At 37.9% G+C, this 17882-nt stretch overlaps 1 protein-coding gene and 3 long non-coding RNA genes across 9 annotated transcripts in view; 3 read left to right on the forward strand and 1 right to left on the reverse strand.

Moving 5' to 3' along the window:
* LOC126379156 (uncharacterized) overlaps nt 1-17882 on the reverse strand; it is a 215904-nt gene that overhangs the window by 58937 nt on the left and 139085 nt on the right. The gene's annotated exons all lie outside the window — the stretch shown is intronic.
* LOC126379305 (uncharacterized) lies at nt 82-9733 on the forward strand. Of its 6 annotated transcripts, XR_007568294.1 has the most exons (5): nt 82-279; nt 526-648; nt 772-894; nt 9236-9358; nt 9482-9733. It is a non-coding gene; the product is annotated as an uncharacterized LOC126379305 (long non-coding RNA). The 6 variants fall into 6 exon arrangements; XR_007568299.1 differs by lacking the exon at nt 9236-9358 and having other exon boundaries at nt 86-279; XR_007568296.1 differs by lacking the exon at nt 772-894 and having other exon boundaries at nt 86-279.
* Nucleotides 1163-8103, forward strand: LOC126379312 (uncharacterized). Its single transcript, XR_007568306.1, has 3 exons — nt 1163-1213; nt 6481-6530; nt 7883-8103. It is a non-coding gene; the product is annotated as an uncharacterized LOC126379312 (long non-coding RNA).
* Nucleotides 12759-14835, forward strand: LOC126379304 (uncharacterized). Its single transcript, XR_007568293.1, has 3 exons — nt 12759-13734; nt 14104-14226; nt 14592-14835. It is a non-coding gene; the product is annotated as an uncharacterized LOC126379304 (long non-coding RNA).

Genomic DNA, 17882 nt, shown 5'->3' on the forward strand with positions numbered 1-17882 from the left:
ACAGCATTCTTAGGCGAAACTTACTACTTTGGAGTAAAATTTATGAAAATGTATTGACTATGAGTGGCAACGCTTAGAAAATTGTATATTTGATCGATTCATGAAGGTTGGTGAAAGGAGTCGACAGCATCCTTAGGCCAAACTTACTATTTTGGGGAAAATTTTATGCAAATGTATTGACTATGAGTGGCAACGCTTAGAAAACTGTATATTTGACCGATTCATGAAGGATGGTGAAAGGAGTCGACAGCATTCTTAGGCGAAACTTACTACTTTGGGGTAAAATTTATGCAAATGTATTGACTATGAGTGGCAACGCTTAGAAAATTGTATACTTGATCGATTCATGAAGGTTGGTGAAAGGAGTCGACAGCATCCTTAGGCCAAACTTACTACTTTGGGGAAAAAATTATGCAAATGTATTGACTATGAGTGGCAACGCTTAGAAAACTGTATATTTGACCGATTCATGAAAGTTGGTGAAAGGAGTCGACAGCATCCTTAGGCCTAACTTACTACTTTGAGGAAAACTTTATGCAAATGTATTGACTATGAGTGGCAACGCTTAGAAAACTGTATATTTGACCGATTCATGAAGGTTGGTGAAAGGAGTCGACAGCATTCTTAGGCGAAACTTACTACTTTGGGGTAAAATTTATGCAAATGTATTGACTATGAGTGGCAACGCTTAAAAAACTGTTTATTTGATCGATTCATGAAGGTTGGTGAAAGGAGTCGACAGCATTCTTCGGCGAAACTTACTACTTTGAGGAAAACTTTATGCAAATGTATTGACTATGAGTGGCAACGCTTAGAAAACTGTATATTTGACCGATTCATGAAGGATGGTGAAAGGAGTCGACAGCATTCTTAGGCGAAACTTACTACTTTGGGGTAAAATTTATGCAAATGTATTGTTTATGAGTGGCAACGCTTAGAAAATTGTATATTTGATCGATTCATGAAGGTTGGTGAAAGGAGTCGACAGCATCCTTAGGCCAAACTTACTACTTTGGGGTAAAATTTATGCAAATGTATTGACTATGAGTGGCAACGCTTAGAAAATTGTATATTTGATCGATTCATGAAGGTTGGTAAAAGGAGTCGACAGCATCCTTAGGCCAAACTTACTACTTTGGGAAAAATTTTATGCAAATGTATTGACTATGAGTGGCAACGCTTAGAAAACTGTATATTTGACCGATTCATGAAGGTTGGTGAAAGGAGTCGACAGCATCCTTAGGCCAAACTTAATACTTGTAACGAAGCATTTCGGACCAACGAGCCTTGTAGCGACATCTTGTGGTTTCTGGCGATATAATGTTGTTTCACAGAACACAGATGGCGCTGCAGGGTTATCGATGGGCCCGAATATTTTTAATTATTTTATTTTCTTCAAAATTTGGTATATTAAATTATCTGCAACATTTATTTAAAGATTTAGTTTTGGATTAGTTTTGATCAAACAAGTCGATCGATTGTTGTCGTTGATTCGGCGAATTTATGGTTTGGTAGATTTTTTCTAGTTTGGCAACTTTGTTCGTGGTTCTTGTGTCAGACTGACAGCTGGCTGAGCTGAGAGACAGGTTATGGAAAGTGGGGACGTCGCGAGAGCGCCGGAGACTCCACTGCCGTAACAATAATGTGGGCAAATTAAAAGCCACGATTTATCGGCGACATCAAGAGCCGATGTCTCGATTTAAATAAACAACTTAACCGAGATGGTGAGTCCTCGCAATTCTTCGTGCATATTTTTGCACCAACTTTGTGATAACCTCGAGGTCCTTGTTTTCAGCAACATCACTGAAATCCCATCGCCTAAGGTCCAGTGGGTGGGTTTAGGTTTCATCCGAGCGATGCCCAACTATCCCGGATGAACCTGTAAGTTATTTTCTTTGTTTTACACTCGTGAGTTGCCTTGCCACGCTGTCAGCTGAACCACATGCTAATCATTGCCATTCCTTGTTGCAGATGGGGTTTTTGTTTTCTTTAAGTTTTAACGTTTTAATTTTCGAACGTTTTGCAAGTTTTAATCTAAGAAGAAGTTTATGATTGGATCAGACTATTTCAACAAATTTTGTGAATGAAGATTGCTACTGTTTTCTTCTGCGTTTGCAAGTTATTTCAAGCTTCATTTCGGCGGAGCTTGCCTTGGTTGTTTGCACGTCGAAGCTTTCCTTTGTGCGGCGCGCATGTGGATGTGCCGTGCCTCTCCTTTTGTCAACACACCGGATAAGGCCCGGTGAAGGTCTGCGAGGTTGACCGGTGGACGTGCAGCCCGCCAGCTGCGTAACAGTTGGCCCGCTGCGCCGCCATCGTCCAGCACGCCCTGGCCTGAGCCGGCCTCAACTCATCACCTGTACGGTATTCCGGAACGCCTCAGGTAGGCCTGATAGTCGGAGGTCCTCGAGTAAGTGAGGTGCCTACTAGGAGGACGGACGATAGTATTTTAAAAATAGTGATATCTTATGGTCATGTCACAAAGTGATACTTTACCTAACGGCCCACATCTCTTTAATTGAATTCCATTCTATTGGAATTATAGAAAAGATTTCTGTTTCAGTGGCGCCCTTCTTGGTGAAATTGTCGCTCTGTACAACCATTTAGAATATAAGTGGTGTTGGCATAAACTTTAAGAAATTTTTTTGTGAAAACAGTGTATTTTTTAATAAAAAAGTGATGGGATTTTGTGTGAATTGTTTGTGTTTTGTTTGCATCTTAGGTTAAGTTGTGTTTGTCTTAGTATAAGTAAGGTTCTAGGCCTCCTACAGAGACCTAACCTAAATACTTATTTTATTGCAATAAGTTTAACCCAATTCTAGGGCTTATTGTCAATTTTTATTACTACATTTGTGTTTTGTTATCATTTTATAAAAATAAACCATTTAGTATGAATAACAGGTTAAAAACAATTATTAACATAATTTGATGCTAACTAGCAAATATTTATTATCAGTATTGAGTTTTTTTGTAACAATTTGGACAAATAATATCCACATAGTACTGCATTTTGAGATTTTCCAACAATCGAATTTTGAAAACATAATTGAATTAAAAAACAAAAGTTTTACAATTAAAAAACAATTATAAATTACTTTCTAGTTTTTTTAATTACATTTATAACAGGACATTGGTTTGCAATTGGAATTTTGTGACTTAGTTTCATCATCATACTTACTGACAGTTGTGCCGCTGCTAGGCAAACATTTTGCTTATTTGTTTTTTGGAAATAATTTTATAGAACTGTCTGTCAATAACAATTTAATTGAGAAATATTTAGTAGTCAACTTGCTTTACAATCTTTATATATTCACAACATATTACAACTTGATAATAACAATTAAAAGTAAACATAACCTTCAACAAACAAAAAATTTAATTAAAAACACTGTTGTTTCTTTCATTATTTTGAAAGTTAATTACAGGAATAAACTAAGTATTGATGTTGTGTGATAATTACAGTTATTTGGTTTATATTTAATGAAAGTTTTGTACATATTGTATAGAGAGTAAGTTTTGGAGGCAGACAGGTACATTTTGAAACATAGATTTACTTCAGTTAACTTCAAACCTCTTTTCAAACTTGAGATTATAGCTCCAGAACACAACCATGGATGTCCAAACTGTTTGTTTACAATCACTGCTCTGTGATGAGTTGGTTTATGGAGTGAGTATTCGTGCTGAAGCACCAGCTGATACTGTTCTCAAAATGAAGAAACAGCTTAGGGAGTTGATCACTGGTTTCTCTCCGGATGAAATACTGGACGATGAGCGGAAGCCACAGGCCGAATTCCCAATTATCACCGAAAAGCTGAAGGAGCTGCAGGCAAACATTGATACTGCAGTGAAGTCTAGGGAACGTCATCACCTTATGCGTGCTAGGGCTTTGTATAATCATCTTCATCACCGTCTTGAGCGTGTAGTAAGCACGGAGTCTGTCGATAGGGACATCCAATCGAAGCAGATTGGGAATCTTAAAGCTTGCAGTCACTCATTGGAGAATTTTTCCTTTTCATGGTTAGCATTCAATAACATTTAGAAAAATTTTGGGGTTACTTGTGTCATTAGGACCTAGTAACATCCTATTTATAACAAACACATATCTTTTTATGTAGTTAAACACTATTAATTAGTCTTTTGATTTAAAATAACTAGGTACATTTACCATTAGATGTTTTATGTTTGTTTATGTTTAATGTTTATTTTTAATGTGTTTATGGTGCGCTGATAAGGCCCATACACACTGGCGTCTGCAACGCAGCGTTTTTATGAACGCTCAACTTAGCGTTTTTATGTTTTTTTGTTTAGGCGGTTATAGCCAACTATTTGATATAGTTTTCATGTTGCTCGTGATAACATTTTTTAGGCTTTATAGTAGCCATTTATTAGAAATTCATTTAAATAGGAAACCTCATTAGGTTGACTATTTTTTTTGTTTTTCGCCGGAGCGGGTAGTGACTCCTTAAATAAGCCTCTAGCAACTGTTGTTTTGTTTTTTGTCTTTGTCTTTAGAATTGGGGTATCGAGTGACACTATGAGAGTCGTCAGCTCAACAGGGGTATGAATGTGGGTAACATCCAGTGAAATGGATACTGGGTGCTACTATATGAAAGAAGTGAAAGGTGATCAATGAATGGTGATGAATAACAGGTCGGGGTAATTGTTGTGCTTAGGGTTGTGCTGTTTATATGTTTGTGTTGTGCTTCGTTACGTTTTTTTTTTATAAATTGTTTAGTTGTCTTGTCTTTTGTGGCAGATTTTTTTTTTAAATCGTTAAAATTTAGACTGGTTGTGCGCTCCAGGCTCTATGGCTGAGGGCAGCCGTGTTTCTCACCCAGTTCGAAACCTCTCGTGGGTAGGGGGGTATTGTAACGAAGCATTTCGGACCAACGAGCCTTGTAGCGACATCTTGTGGTTTCTGGCGATATATCGTTGTTTTATATTTTACCAGCAGGAAATCACAGATGGCGCTGCAGGGTTATCGATGGGCCCGAACATTTTAATAATTTTTTTTTTTTCTTCAAAATTTGGTATATTAAATTATCTGCAACATTTATTTAAAGATTTATTTTGGATTAATTTTGATCAAACAAGTCGATCGATTGTTGTCGTTGATTCGGCGAATTTATGGTTTGGTAGATTTTTTCTAGTTTGGCAACTTTGTTCGTGGTTCTTGTGTCAGACTGACAGCGGGCTGAGCTGAGAGACAGGTTATGGAAAGTGGGGACGTCGCGAGAGCGCCGGAGACTCCACTGCCGTAACAATAATGTGGGCAAATTAAAAGCCACGATTTATCGGCGACATCAAGAGCCGATGTCTCGATTTAAATAAACAACTTAACCGAGATGGTGAGTCCTCGCAATTCTTCGTGCATATTTTTGCACCAACTTTGTGATAACCTCGAGGTCCTTGTTTTCAGCAACTTCACTGAAATCCCATCGCCTAAGGTCCAGTGGGTGGGATTAGGTTTCATCCGAGCGATGCCCAACTATCCCGGATGAACCTGTAAGTTATTTTCTTTGTTTTACACTCGTGAGTTGCATTGCCACGCTGTCAGCTGAACCACATGCTAATCATTGCCATTCCTTGTTGCAGATGGGGTTTTTGTTTTCTTTAAGTTTTAACGTTTTAAAGTTTTAACGTTTTTGCAAGTTTTAACGTCTAAAGTTTTGCTAGTTTAATGTAAGAAGAAGTTTATGATTGGATCAGATGATTTCAACAATGTTTAGTGAATGAAGATTGCTACTGTTTTCTTCTGCGTTTGCAAGTTATTTCAAGCTTCATTTCGGCGGAGCTTGCCTTGGTTGTTTGCACGTCGAAGCTTTCCTTTGTGCGGCGCGCATGTGGATGTGCCGTGCCTCTCCTTTTGTCAACACACCGGATAAGGCCCGGTGAAGGTCTGCGAGGTTGACCGGTGGACGTGCAGCCCGCCAGCTGCGTAACAGTTGGCCCGCTGCGCCGCCATCGTCCAGCACGCCCTGGCCTGAGCCGGCCTCAACTCATCACCTGTACGGTATTCCGGAACGCCTCAGGTAGGCCTGATAGTCGGAGGTCCTCGAGTAAGTGAGGTGCCTACAGGTGTACGGACAGTGTTTTTAAACATAGTGATATCCCATGGTTGTTACGGAGTGACAATTAACCTGACGGACCAAAGCGCGACCTGTCTCCCTCCATAGGGTGTTCACCTACCTATGGTTGTACTTGTTAATTAAATGTTATAAGAATATTCATTGTACGGATTCAAAGGGAGTTTTCTTTGTCTCATGCTCACCGGTCTATAACATCTAGCTGTGCCCTTCAGGTAAACACCACTTTATAAATTTCTGAAACATATCAGTATTTTAACACCTTTTCTATTCACCTACCTTGTCTATAGGTAGCAAAAGATTTCCGTTTCATACTTTGGGAAAAAATTTATGCAAATGTATTGACTATGAGTGGCAACGCTTAGAAAAGTGTATATTTGATCGATTCATGAAGGTTGGTGAAAGGAGTCGACAGCATCCTTAGGCGAAACTTACTACTTTGGGGTGAAATTTATGCAAATGTATTGACTATGAGTGGCAACGCTTAGAAAATTGTATATTTGATCGATTCATGAAGGTTGGTGAAAGGAGTCGACAGCATCCTTAGGCCAAACTTACTACTTTGGGTAAAACTTTATGCAAATGTATTGACTATGAGTGGCAACGCTTAGAAAACTGTGTATTTGATCGATTCATGAAGGTTGGTGGAAGGAGTCGACAGCATTCTTAGGCGAAACTTACTACTTTGGGAAAAAATTATGCAAATGTATTGACTATGAGTGGCAACGCTTAGAAAAGTGTATATTTGATCGATTCATGAAGGTTGGTGAAAGGAGTCGACAGCATCCTTAGGCCAAACTTACTACTTTGGGGAAAAATTTATGCAAATGTATTGACTATGAGTGGCAACGCTTAGAAAACTGTATATTTGATCGATTCATGAAGGTTGGTGAAAGGAGTCGACAGCATCCTTAGGCCAAACTTACTACTTTGGGGTAAAATTTATGCAAATGTATTGACTATGAGTGGCAACGCTTAGAAAATTGTATATTTGATCGATTCATGAAGGTTGGTGAAAGGAGTCGACAGCATCCTTAGGCCAAACTTACTACTTTGGGGAAAAATTTATGCAAATGTATTGACTATGACTAGCAACGCTTAGAAAACTGTGTATTTGATCGATACATGAAGGTTGGTGAAAGGAGTCGACAGCATCCTTAGGCCAAACTTACTACTTTGAGGAAAACTTTATGCAAATGTATTGACTATGAGTGGCAACGCTTAGAAAACTTTATATTTGACCGATTCATGAAGGTTGGTGAAAGGAGTCGACAGCATCCTTAAGCCAAACTTACTACTTTGAGGAAAAATTTATGCAAATGTATTGACTATGAGTGGCAACGCTTAGGAAACTGTTTATTTGATCGATTCATGAAGGTTGGTGAAAGGAGTCGACAGCATCCTTAGGCCAAACTTACTACTTTGGGGTAAAATTTATGCAAATGTATTGTTTATGAGTGGCAACGCTTAGAAAACTGTATATTTGACCGATTCATGAAGGTTGGTGAAAGGAGTCGACAGCATTCTTAGGCGAAACTTACTACTTTGGGGTAAAATTTATGCAAATGTATTGACTATGAGTGGCAACGCTTAGAAAATTGTATATTTGATCGATTCATGAAGGTTGGTGAAAGGAGTCGACAGCATCCTTAGGCCAAACTTACTACTTTGGGGAAAAATTTATGCAAATGTATTGACTACGAGTGGCAACGCTTAGAAAACTGTATATTTGACCGATTCATGAAGGTTGGTGAAAGGAGTCGACAGCATCCTTAAGCCAAACTTACTACTTTGAGGAAAAAATTATGCAAATGTATTGACTATGAGTGGCAACGCTTAGAAAACTGTATATTTGATCGATTCATGAAGGTTGTTGGAAGGAGTCGACAGCATCCTTAGGCGAAACTTACTACTTTGGGGTAAAATTTATGCAAATGTATTGACTATGAGTGGCAACGCTTAGAAAATTGTATATTTGATCGATTCATGAAGGTTGGTGAAAGGAGTCGACAGCATCCTTAGGCCAAACTTACTACTTTGGGGAAAAATTTATGCAAATGTATTGACTATGAGTGGCAACGCTTAGAAAATTGTATATTTGATCGATTCATGAAGGTTGTTGGAAGGAGTCGACAGCATTCTTAGGCGAAACTTACTACTTTGGAGTAAAATTTATGCAAATGTATTGACTATGAGTGGCAACGCTTAGAAAACTGTATATTTGACCGATTCATGAAGGTTGGTGAAAGGAGTCGACAGCATTCTTAGGCGAAACTTACTACTTTGGAGTAAAATTTATGCAAATGTATTGACTATGAGTGGCAACGCTTAGAAAACTGTATATTTGACCGATTCATGAAGGTTGGTGAAAGGAGTCGACAGCATTCTTAGGCGAAACTTACTACTTTGGGGAAAACTTTATTCAAATGTATTGACTATGAGTGGCAACGCTTAGAAATCAGTATATTTGATCGATTCATGAAGGTTGGTGAAAGGAGTCGACAGCATCCTTAGGCCAAACTTACTACGTTGGGGTAAAATTTATGCAAATGTATTGACTATGAGTGGCAACGCTTAGGAAACTGTATATTTGACCGATTCATGAAGGTTGGTGAAAGGAGTCGACAGCATTCTTAGGCGAAACTTACTACTTTGGGGTAAAATTTATGCAAATGTATTGACTATGAGTGGCAACGCTTAGAAAATTGTATATTTGATCGATTCATGAAGGTTGGTGAAAGGAGTCGACAGCATCCTTAGGCCAAACTTACTACTTTGGGGAAAAATTTATGCAAATGTATTGACTACGAGTGGCAACGCTTAGAAAACTGTATATTTGACCGATTCATGAAGGTTGGTGAAAGGAGTCGACAGCATTCTTAGGCGAAACTTACTACTTTGGGGTAAAATTTATGCAAATGTATTGACTATGAGTGGCAACGCTTAGAAAATTGTATATTTGATCGATTCATGAAGGTTGGTGAAAGGAGTCGACAGCATCCTTAGGCCAAACTTACTACTTTGGGGAAAAAATTATGCAAATGTATTGACTATGAGTGGCAACGCTTAGAAAACTGTATATTTGATCGATTCATGAAGGTTGGTGAAAGGAGTCGACAGCATCCTTAGGCCAAACTTACTACTTTGAGGAAAACTTTATGCAAATGTATTGACTATGAGTGGCAACGCTTAGAAAACTGTATATTTGACCGATTCATGAAGGATGGTGAAAGGAGTCGACAGCATTCTTAGGCGAAACTTACTACTTTGGGGTAAAATTTATGCAAATGTATTGACTATGAGTGGCAACGCTTAAAAAACTGTTTATTTGATCGATTCATGAAGGTTGGTGAAAGGAGTCGACAGCATTCTTAGGCGAAACTTACTACTTTGAGGAAAACTTTATGCAAATGTATTGACTATGAGTGGCAACGCTTAGAAAACTGTATATTTGACCGATTCATGAAGGTTGGTGAAAGGAGTCGACAGCATTCTTAGGCGAAACTTACTACTTTGGGGTAAAATTTATGCAAATGTATTGACTATGAGTGGCAACGCTTAGAAAATTGTATATTTGATCGATTCATGAAGGTTGGTGAAAGGAGTCGACAGCATCCTTAGGCCAAACTTACTACTTTGGGGAAAAATTTATGCAAATGTATTGACTATGAGTGGCAACGCTTAGAAAATTGTATATTTGATCGATTCATGAAGGTTGGTGAAAGGAGTCGACAGCATCCTTAGGCCAAACTTACTACTTTGGGAAAAATTTATGCAAATGTATTGACTATGAGTGGCAACGCTTAGAAAACTGTATATTTGACCGATTCATGAAGGTTGGTGAAAGGAGTCGACAGCATCCTTAGGCCAAACTTACTACTTTGGGAAAAAATTTATGCAAATGTATTGACTATGAGTGGCAACGCTTAGAAAAGTGTATATTTGATCGATTCATGAAGGTTGTTGGAAGGAGTCGACAGCATCCTTAGGCGAAACTTACTACTTTGGGGTAAAATTTATGCAAATGTATTGACTATGAGTGGCAACGCTTAGAAAATTGTATATTTGATCGATTCATGAAGGTTGGTGAAAGGAGTCGACAGCATCCTTAGGCCAAACTTACTACTTTGGGGAAAACTTTATGCAAATGTATTGACTATGAGTGGCAACGCTTAGAAAACTGTGTATTTGATCGATACATGAAGGTTGTTGGAAGGAGTCGACAGCATTCTTAGGCGAAACTTACTACTTTGGGAAAAAATTTATGCAAATGTATTGACTATGAGTGGCAACGCTTAGAAAAGTGTATATTTGATCGATTCATGAAGGTTGTTGAAAGGAGTCGACAGCATCCTTAGGCCAAACTTACTACTTTGGGGAAAAATTTATGCAAATGTATTGACTATGAGTGGCAACGCTTAGAAAACTGTATATTTGATCGATTCATGAAGGTTGGTGAAAGGAGTCGACAGCATCCTTAGGCCAAACTTACTACTTTGGGGTAAAATTTATGCAAATGTATTGACTATGAGTGGCAACGCTTAGAAAATTGTATATTTGATCGATTCATGAAGGTTGGTGAAAGGAGTCGACAGCATCCTTAGGCCAAACTTACTACTTTGGGGAAAAATTTATGCAAATGTATTGACTATGAAAGGCAACGCTTAGAAAACTGTATATTTGACCGATTCATGAAGGTTGGTGAAAGGAGTCGACAGCATCCTTAGGCCAAACTTACTACTTTGGGGAAAAATTTATGCAAATGTATTGACTATGAGTGGCAACGCTTAGAAAACTGTATATTTGATCGATTCATGAAGGTTGGTGAAAGGAGTCGACAGCATCCTTAGGCCAAACTTACTACTTTGGGGAAAAATTTATGCAAATGTATTGACTATGAGTGGCAACGCTTAGAAAACTGTATATTTGACCGATTCATGAAGGTTGGTGAAAGGAGTCGACAGCATCCTTAGGCCAAACTTACTACTTTGAGGAAAAATTTATGCAAATGTATTGACTATGAGTGGCAACGCTTAGAAAACTGTATATTTGACCGATTCATGAAGGTTGGTGAAAGGAGTCGACAGCATTCTTAGGCGAAACTTACTACTTTGGGGTAAAATTTATGCAAATGTATTGACTATGAGTGGCAACGCTTAGAAAATTGTATATTTGATCGATTCATGAAGGTTGGTGAAAGGAGTCGACAGCATCCTTAGGCCAAACTTACTACTTTGGGGAAAAATTTATACAAATGTATTGACTTTGAGTGGCAACGCTTAGAAAACTGTATATTTGACCGATTCATGAAAGTTGGTGAAAGGAGTCGACAGCATCCTTAGGCCAAACTTACTACTTTGGGAAAAAATTTATGCAAATGTATTGACTATGAGTGGCAACGCTTAGAAAACTGTATATTTGATCGATTCATGAAGGTTGGTGAAAGGAGTCGACAGCATCCTTAGGCCAAACTTACTACTTTGGGGAAAAATTTATGCAAATGTATTGACTACGAGTGGCAACGCTTAGAAAACTGTATATTTGACCGATTCATGAAAGTTGGTGAAAGGAGTCGACAGCATCCTTAGGCCAAACTTACTACTTTGGGAAAAAATTTATGCAAATGTATTGACTATGAGTGGCAACGCTTAGAAAACTGTATATTTGATCGATTCATGAAGGTTGTTGGAAGGAGTCGACAGCATTCTTAGGCGAAACTTACTACTTTGGGGTAAAATTTATGCAAATGTATTGACTATGAGTGGCAACGCTTAGAAAATTGTATATTTGATCGATTCATGAAGGTTGGTGAAAGGAGTCGACAGCATCCTTAGGCCAAACTTACTACTTTGGGGAAAAATTTATGCAAATGTATTGACTATGAGTGGCAACGCTTAGAAAACTGTATATTTGATCGATACATGAAGGTTGTTGGAAGGAGTCGACAGCATTCTTAGGCGAAACTTACTACTTTGGGAAAAATTTATGCAAATGTATTGACTATGAGTGGCAACGCTTAGAAAACTGTATATTTGATCGATTCATGAAGGTTGGTGAAAGGAGTCGACAGCATCCTTAGGCCAAACTTACTACTTTGGGGAAAAATTTATGCAAATGTATTGACTATGAGTGGCAACGCTTAGAAAACTGTATATTTGATCGATTCATGAAGGTTGGTGAAAGGAGTCGACAGCATCCTTAGGCCAAACTTACTACTTTGGGGAAAAATTTATGCAAATGTATTGACTATGAGTGGCAACGCTTAGAAAACTGTATATTTGATCGATTAATGAAGGTTGGTGAAAGGAGTCGACAGCATCCTTAGGCCAAACTTACTACTTTGGGGAAAAATTTATGCAAATGTATTGACTATGAGTGGCAACGCTTAGAAAACTGTATATTTGATCGATTCATGAAGGTTGGTGAAAGGAGTCGACAGCATCCTTAGGCCAAACTTACTACTTTGGGGAAAAATTTATGCAAATGTATTGACTATGAGTGGCAACGCTTAGAAAACTGTATATTTGACCGATTCATGAAGGTTGGTGAAAGGAGTCGACAGCATTCTTAGGCGAAACTTACTACTTTGGGGAAAAATTTATGCAAATGTATTGACTATGAGTGGCAACGCTTAGAAAACTGTATATTTGATCGATTCATGAAGGTTGGTGAAAGGAGTCGACAGCATCCTTAGGCCAAACTTACTACTTTGGGGAAAAAATTATGCAAATGTATTGACTATGAGTGGCAACGCTTAGAAAACTGTATATTTGACCGATTCATGAAGGTTGGTGAAAGGAGTCGACAGCATCCTTAGGCCAAACTTACTACTTTGGGGAAAACTTTATGCAAATGTATTGACTATGAGTGGCAACGCTTAGAAAACTGTATATTTGACCGATTCATGAAGGTTGGTGAAAGGAGTCGACAGCATCCTTAGGCCAAACTTACTACTTTGGGGAAAAATTTATGCAAATGTATTGACTATGAGTGGCAACGCTTAGAAAACTGTATATTTGACCGATTCATGAAGGTTGGTGAAAGGAGTCGACAGCATCCTTAGGCCAAACTTACTACTTTGGGGAAAAAATTATGCAAATGTATTGACTATGAGTGGCAACGCTTAGAAAACTGTATATTTGACCGATTCATGAAGGTTGGTGAAAGGAGTCGACAGCATTCTTAGGCCAAACTTACTACTTTGGGGAAAAATTTATGCAAATGTATTGACTATGAGTGGCAACGCTTAGAAAACTGTATATTTGATCGATTCATGAAGGTTGTTGGAAGGAGTCGACAGCATTCTTAGGCGAAACTTACTACTTTGGGGAAAAATTTATGCAAATGTATTGACTATGAGTGGCAACGCTTAGAAAACTGTATATTTGACCGATTCATGAAGGTTGGTGAAAGGAGTCGACAGCATTCTTAGGCGAAACTTACTACTTTGGGGTAAAATTTATGCAAATGTATTGACTATGAGTGGCAACGCTTAGAAAATTGTATATTTGGTCGATTCATGAAGGTTGGTGAAAGGAGTCGACAGCATCCTTAGGCCAAACTTACTACTTTGGGGAAAAATTTATGCAAATGTATTGACTATGAGTGGCAACGCTTAGAAAACTGTATATTTGACCGATTCATGAAGGTTGGTGAAAGGAGTCGACAGCATTCTTAGGCGAAACTTACTACTTTGGGATAAAATTTATGCAAATGTATTGACTATGAGTGGCAAAGCTTAGAAAACTGTATATTTGATCGATACATGAAGGTTGTTGGAAGGAGTCGACAGCATCCTTAGGCGAAACTTACTACTTTGGGGTAAAATTTATGCAAATGTATTGACTATGAGTGGCAACGCTTAGAAAATTGTATATTTGATCGATTCATGAAGGTTGGTGAAAGGAGTCGACAGCATCCTTAGGCCAAACTTACTACTTTGGGGAAAAATTTATGCAAATGTATTGACTATGAGTGGCAACGCTTAGAAAACTGTATATTTGATCGATTCATGAAGGTTGGTGAAAGGAGTCGACAGCATTCTTAGGCGAAACTTACTACTTTGGGGTAAAATTTATGCAAATGTATTGACTATGAGTGGCAACGCTTAGAAAACTGTATATTTGATCGATTCATGAAGGTTGGTGGAAGGAGTCGACAGCATTCTTAGGCGAAACTTACTACTTTGGGGTAAAATTTATGCAAATGTATTGACTATGAGTGGCAACGCTTAGAAAATTGTATATTTGATCGATTCATGAAGGTTGTTGGAAGGAGTCGACAGCATTCTTAGGCCAAACTTACTACTTAAGGGTAAAATTTATGCAAATGTATTGACTATGAGTGGCAACGCTTAGAAAACTGTATATTAGATCGATTCATGAAGGTTGTTGGAAGGAGTCGACAGCATTCTCAGGCGAAACTACTTTGGGGTAAAATTTATGCAAATGTATTGACTATGAGTGGCAACGCTTAGAAAACTGTATATTTGACCGATTCATGAAGGTTGTTGGAAGGAGTCGACAGCATTCTTAGGCGAAACTTACTACTTTGGGGTAAAATTTATGCAAATGTATTGACTATGAGTGGCAACGCTTAGAAAACTGTATATTTGGTCGATTCATGATGGTTGGCTAAAGGAGTCGACAGCATCCTTAGGTCAAACTTACTACTTGGGGATAAAAATGGTGCAGATGTATTGACTATGAGTAGCAACGCTTAGAAAACTGTATATTTGATCGATTCATGAAGGTTGGTGAAAGGAGACGACAGCATTCTTAGGCCAAACTTACTACTTGGGGATGAAAATGGTGCAGACGTATTGACTTTGCGTAGCAACTCTTAGAAAACTGTATATTTGATCGATTCATGAAGGTTGTTGGAAAGAGTCGACAGCATTCTTAAGCGAAACTTACTACTTTGTGGTAAAATTTTTACGATAATTATCATGATAAATCTCTTTGATAATTATCCTTTCGAACCCTGTGTTAGATGACTTAAAGACGATATAAATAAACTATAGTCGTCTTTGGGTCAATATGCTACTTAAACTCTATATTATGAATCAAATATCAGCTCTATATTATGGCATATCGTCTTTAGCTAATTGTGAATATACCCCCAATCCGCACTTAATGTTTCGCCTCTTCCTCTGTCTGCCGTCGTCTGTTTTTCCAACTCGTTATAATCTGGGAGACTTCAAGGCTAGAGTGAATAGGCATTTGGTAGGTAAGCGTGATCCACCCTAGACATCGTCACTTACCATCAGGTGAGATTGTGGTCAAACCCGAGCCTATATTATTAAAAAAGAGGTAAACGACACTCACTAATCAGGGTCCACAGAATACCAGCGTCGTGGTCGCGCTGCGGCTTATGCTGAGTGAGGCCCTTTTATAAAGGACACCACCACCATCGTTGACCAGTTCATACACTCAGTTATCTGTATTTCTCGTGTAAGTTGTTTTTATTATGTGTTTTGATTATAAGTTATGTGTTACTCCGTGTTTTATATTATACATTTGTTATTTGTTTTATATTTGTCACTGTGGTGTCCCTTTATAATAAACGTTTCTTTCTTTCTTTCTTTAAACATGTTATCTTTCTGATCTATAATTTATGATACTTACTAATAGGCTGCATAGGCATCGTATATAGTTGTGGTCCCAGTTCGTATAACACCTGGAAGTCAGCGTGGTTGCCAAACCTGAAGCCGAACCCCACTCGGTGATCATTACCTAAAACAGATCACACTTATATTTACTTCTCTACTCTTGCAGGTCAGTGACCGACTTCACTTCAACAATTTCATTGATAACTCTTAACTTCACTCCAAATATTTAATTGATAACTCTTGACTTCAATTCAACAATTTCATTGATAACTCGTGACTTCAAAGTGAAGTCACTCTGTTGTTGAGTTGAATGGATAACTCTGGCTTCACACTCGAATCAAGAATTATCAATGAAGTGATTGAAGTGAAGTCAGAGTTATCAATGAACTGCCCAAAGCCTTGGCTTACATCGACTACATACTTACTTAAATGCAAATAATTGCCGGGTACTATGTTATTACGTGACTTATTTATCACATTTTTTAGATTGAGTCAGTCTCACAAACTGATTTCGACAGTGTGCCTACTGGGAATCGAACCCAAGACCTCCAGACCGACAGCTGAACGACCTAGGAGACTAGGTTGCGGTCGCTATTGAGAAAAGAAGGGCATAACGGTTTTTTCGACTATTTTACTACACTTAAATGATCTCTGAAAATCTGTCCAACCTTTAACGATTCGCGGCGTGAACCCATAGATTCCTGCCAACCCTGTAGATACATCTTCTGGAATTACTAGTAATATCGCTTCAGAGGGAAAACCTGCAATAAATTTATTTTTTATTAAATAATATTAAATTCAAATTCAAATTCAAAAATATCTTTATTCAGTAGGTAACATAGTTACACTTTGAATCGTCAATTTTTACATAACGAACGTCTCATCCGCCTAAAACTACTGCATTAATTGTGGTTTATTATTTGATCTATTATTGTGGTTGAGCGTTGGTCTCACCGGGGTCGAATCCCGGTGGGGACATATCACAAAAATCACTTTGTGATCCCTAGTTTAGTTAGGATATTACAGCCTGATCACCTGATTGTACGACAGTAAGATGATCCGTGCTTCGGAAGGGACGTTAAGCTGTTGGTCCCGATTACTAATTACTGTTGTAAGTATGTAGTTACATGAGCCATGTCAGCGTCCTTTGGCGGCTCCATAACAACCCTGTCACCAGGGTTGGTGAGGTTGGTAATCCACCTCATAACCCACACGATAAGGAGAAGAATATTATGATTCACAGCTTGATTCTGAGTTGATATCAAGTGAAAATTTCCGTCGCAAACGTATGGAACTGAAAATAATTAAAAAACAAAAAAAAATATGAATTGTCTGATAAATTCCACTAGATACCAAGTCAGAATCATGGTCTGAATCATCTACCTCAATAAACCATACATATCACCTCAAAAAAATATAAATACCTACTTACATTTGAAAACCAAAACAGTTATACAAATATATACTGTTTTTCGCGCCATTTTTCACAATTAGAACTAAAAAAAAATTTACAATGAGACTTTATTTTTTTTAATATTCAAATTGATGTCATGGATATACGTGTGAAGGCGTAGGCGATAAATATTAGAATGTAGGGAACTATATGGCATAGCTATACTGCAGAAAAAAAAGAGGTATTGTTCTGGTGAGTGCAGTACTGAAGTTATTTCTCACGAGATTGGTTAATCTACACGTGGAGGCAAAAGTGTTTGTTAATATTGACATTATTTTTATAGTTAAGTACTTACATCGCCGCCTAGATAATGTTATTATTACTAACCCAATTTGTGTCCATTGTGCTCAATAAAGAATTTTATCTATCTAACTTCGTAAACGCCATTTTGAGCCGATTTCTTGGGCGGACACAATTTACTAAACGTCAAAACACAAAATTACTATGGAATTTGTTTGAAAAAGCACACTGTGATGTCATAGAAAATCGTGATAAAATGTCGGACGTATTTTACGTTTTTCCTGTTTAAAATTCATAAATAAGTTAAATAGATTTTTTTTATCGTTAGTTCTAGATGTGTCTTTCTCTTAATCAATATTTTCATAACTTATCTTGAACTTAGTCATCATCATCAATTTAAGACCTACGCTCTTGTCGGTGCAGCATTTTCCATGCTATTTTTTTAGGGAAAAATAGGGCAGTGGTTTCCCTCTTGCCTTCCGCCCCGCAGATT

This window comes from Pectinophora gossypiella, chromosome 28, assembly GCF_024362695.1.
Source record: "Pectinophora gossypiella chromosome 28, ilPecGoss1.1, whole genome shotgun sequence".
NCBI classification, from domain to species: Eukaryota; Metazoa; Arthropoda; class Insecta; order Lepidoptera; family Gelechiidae; genus Pectinophora; species Pectinophora gossypiella.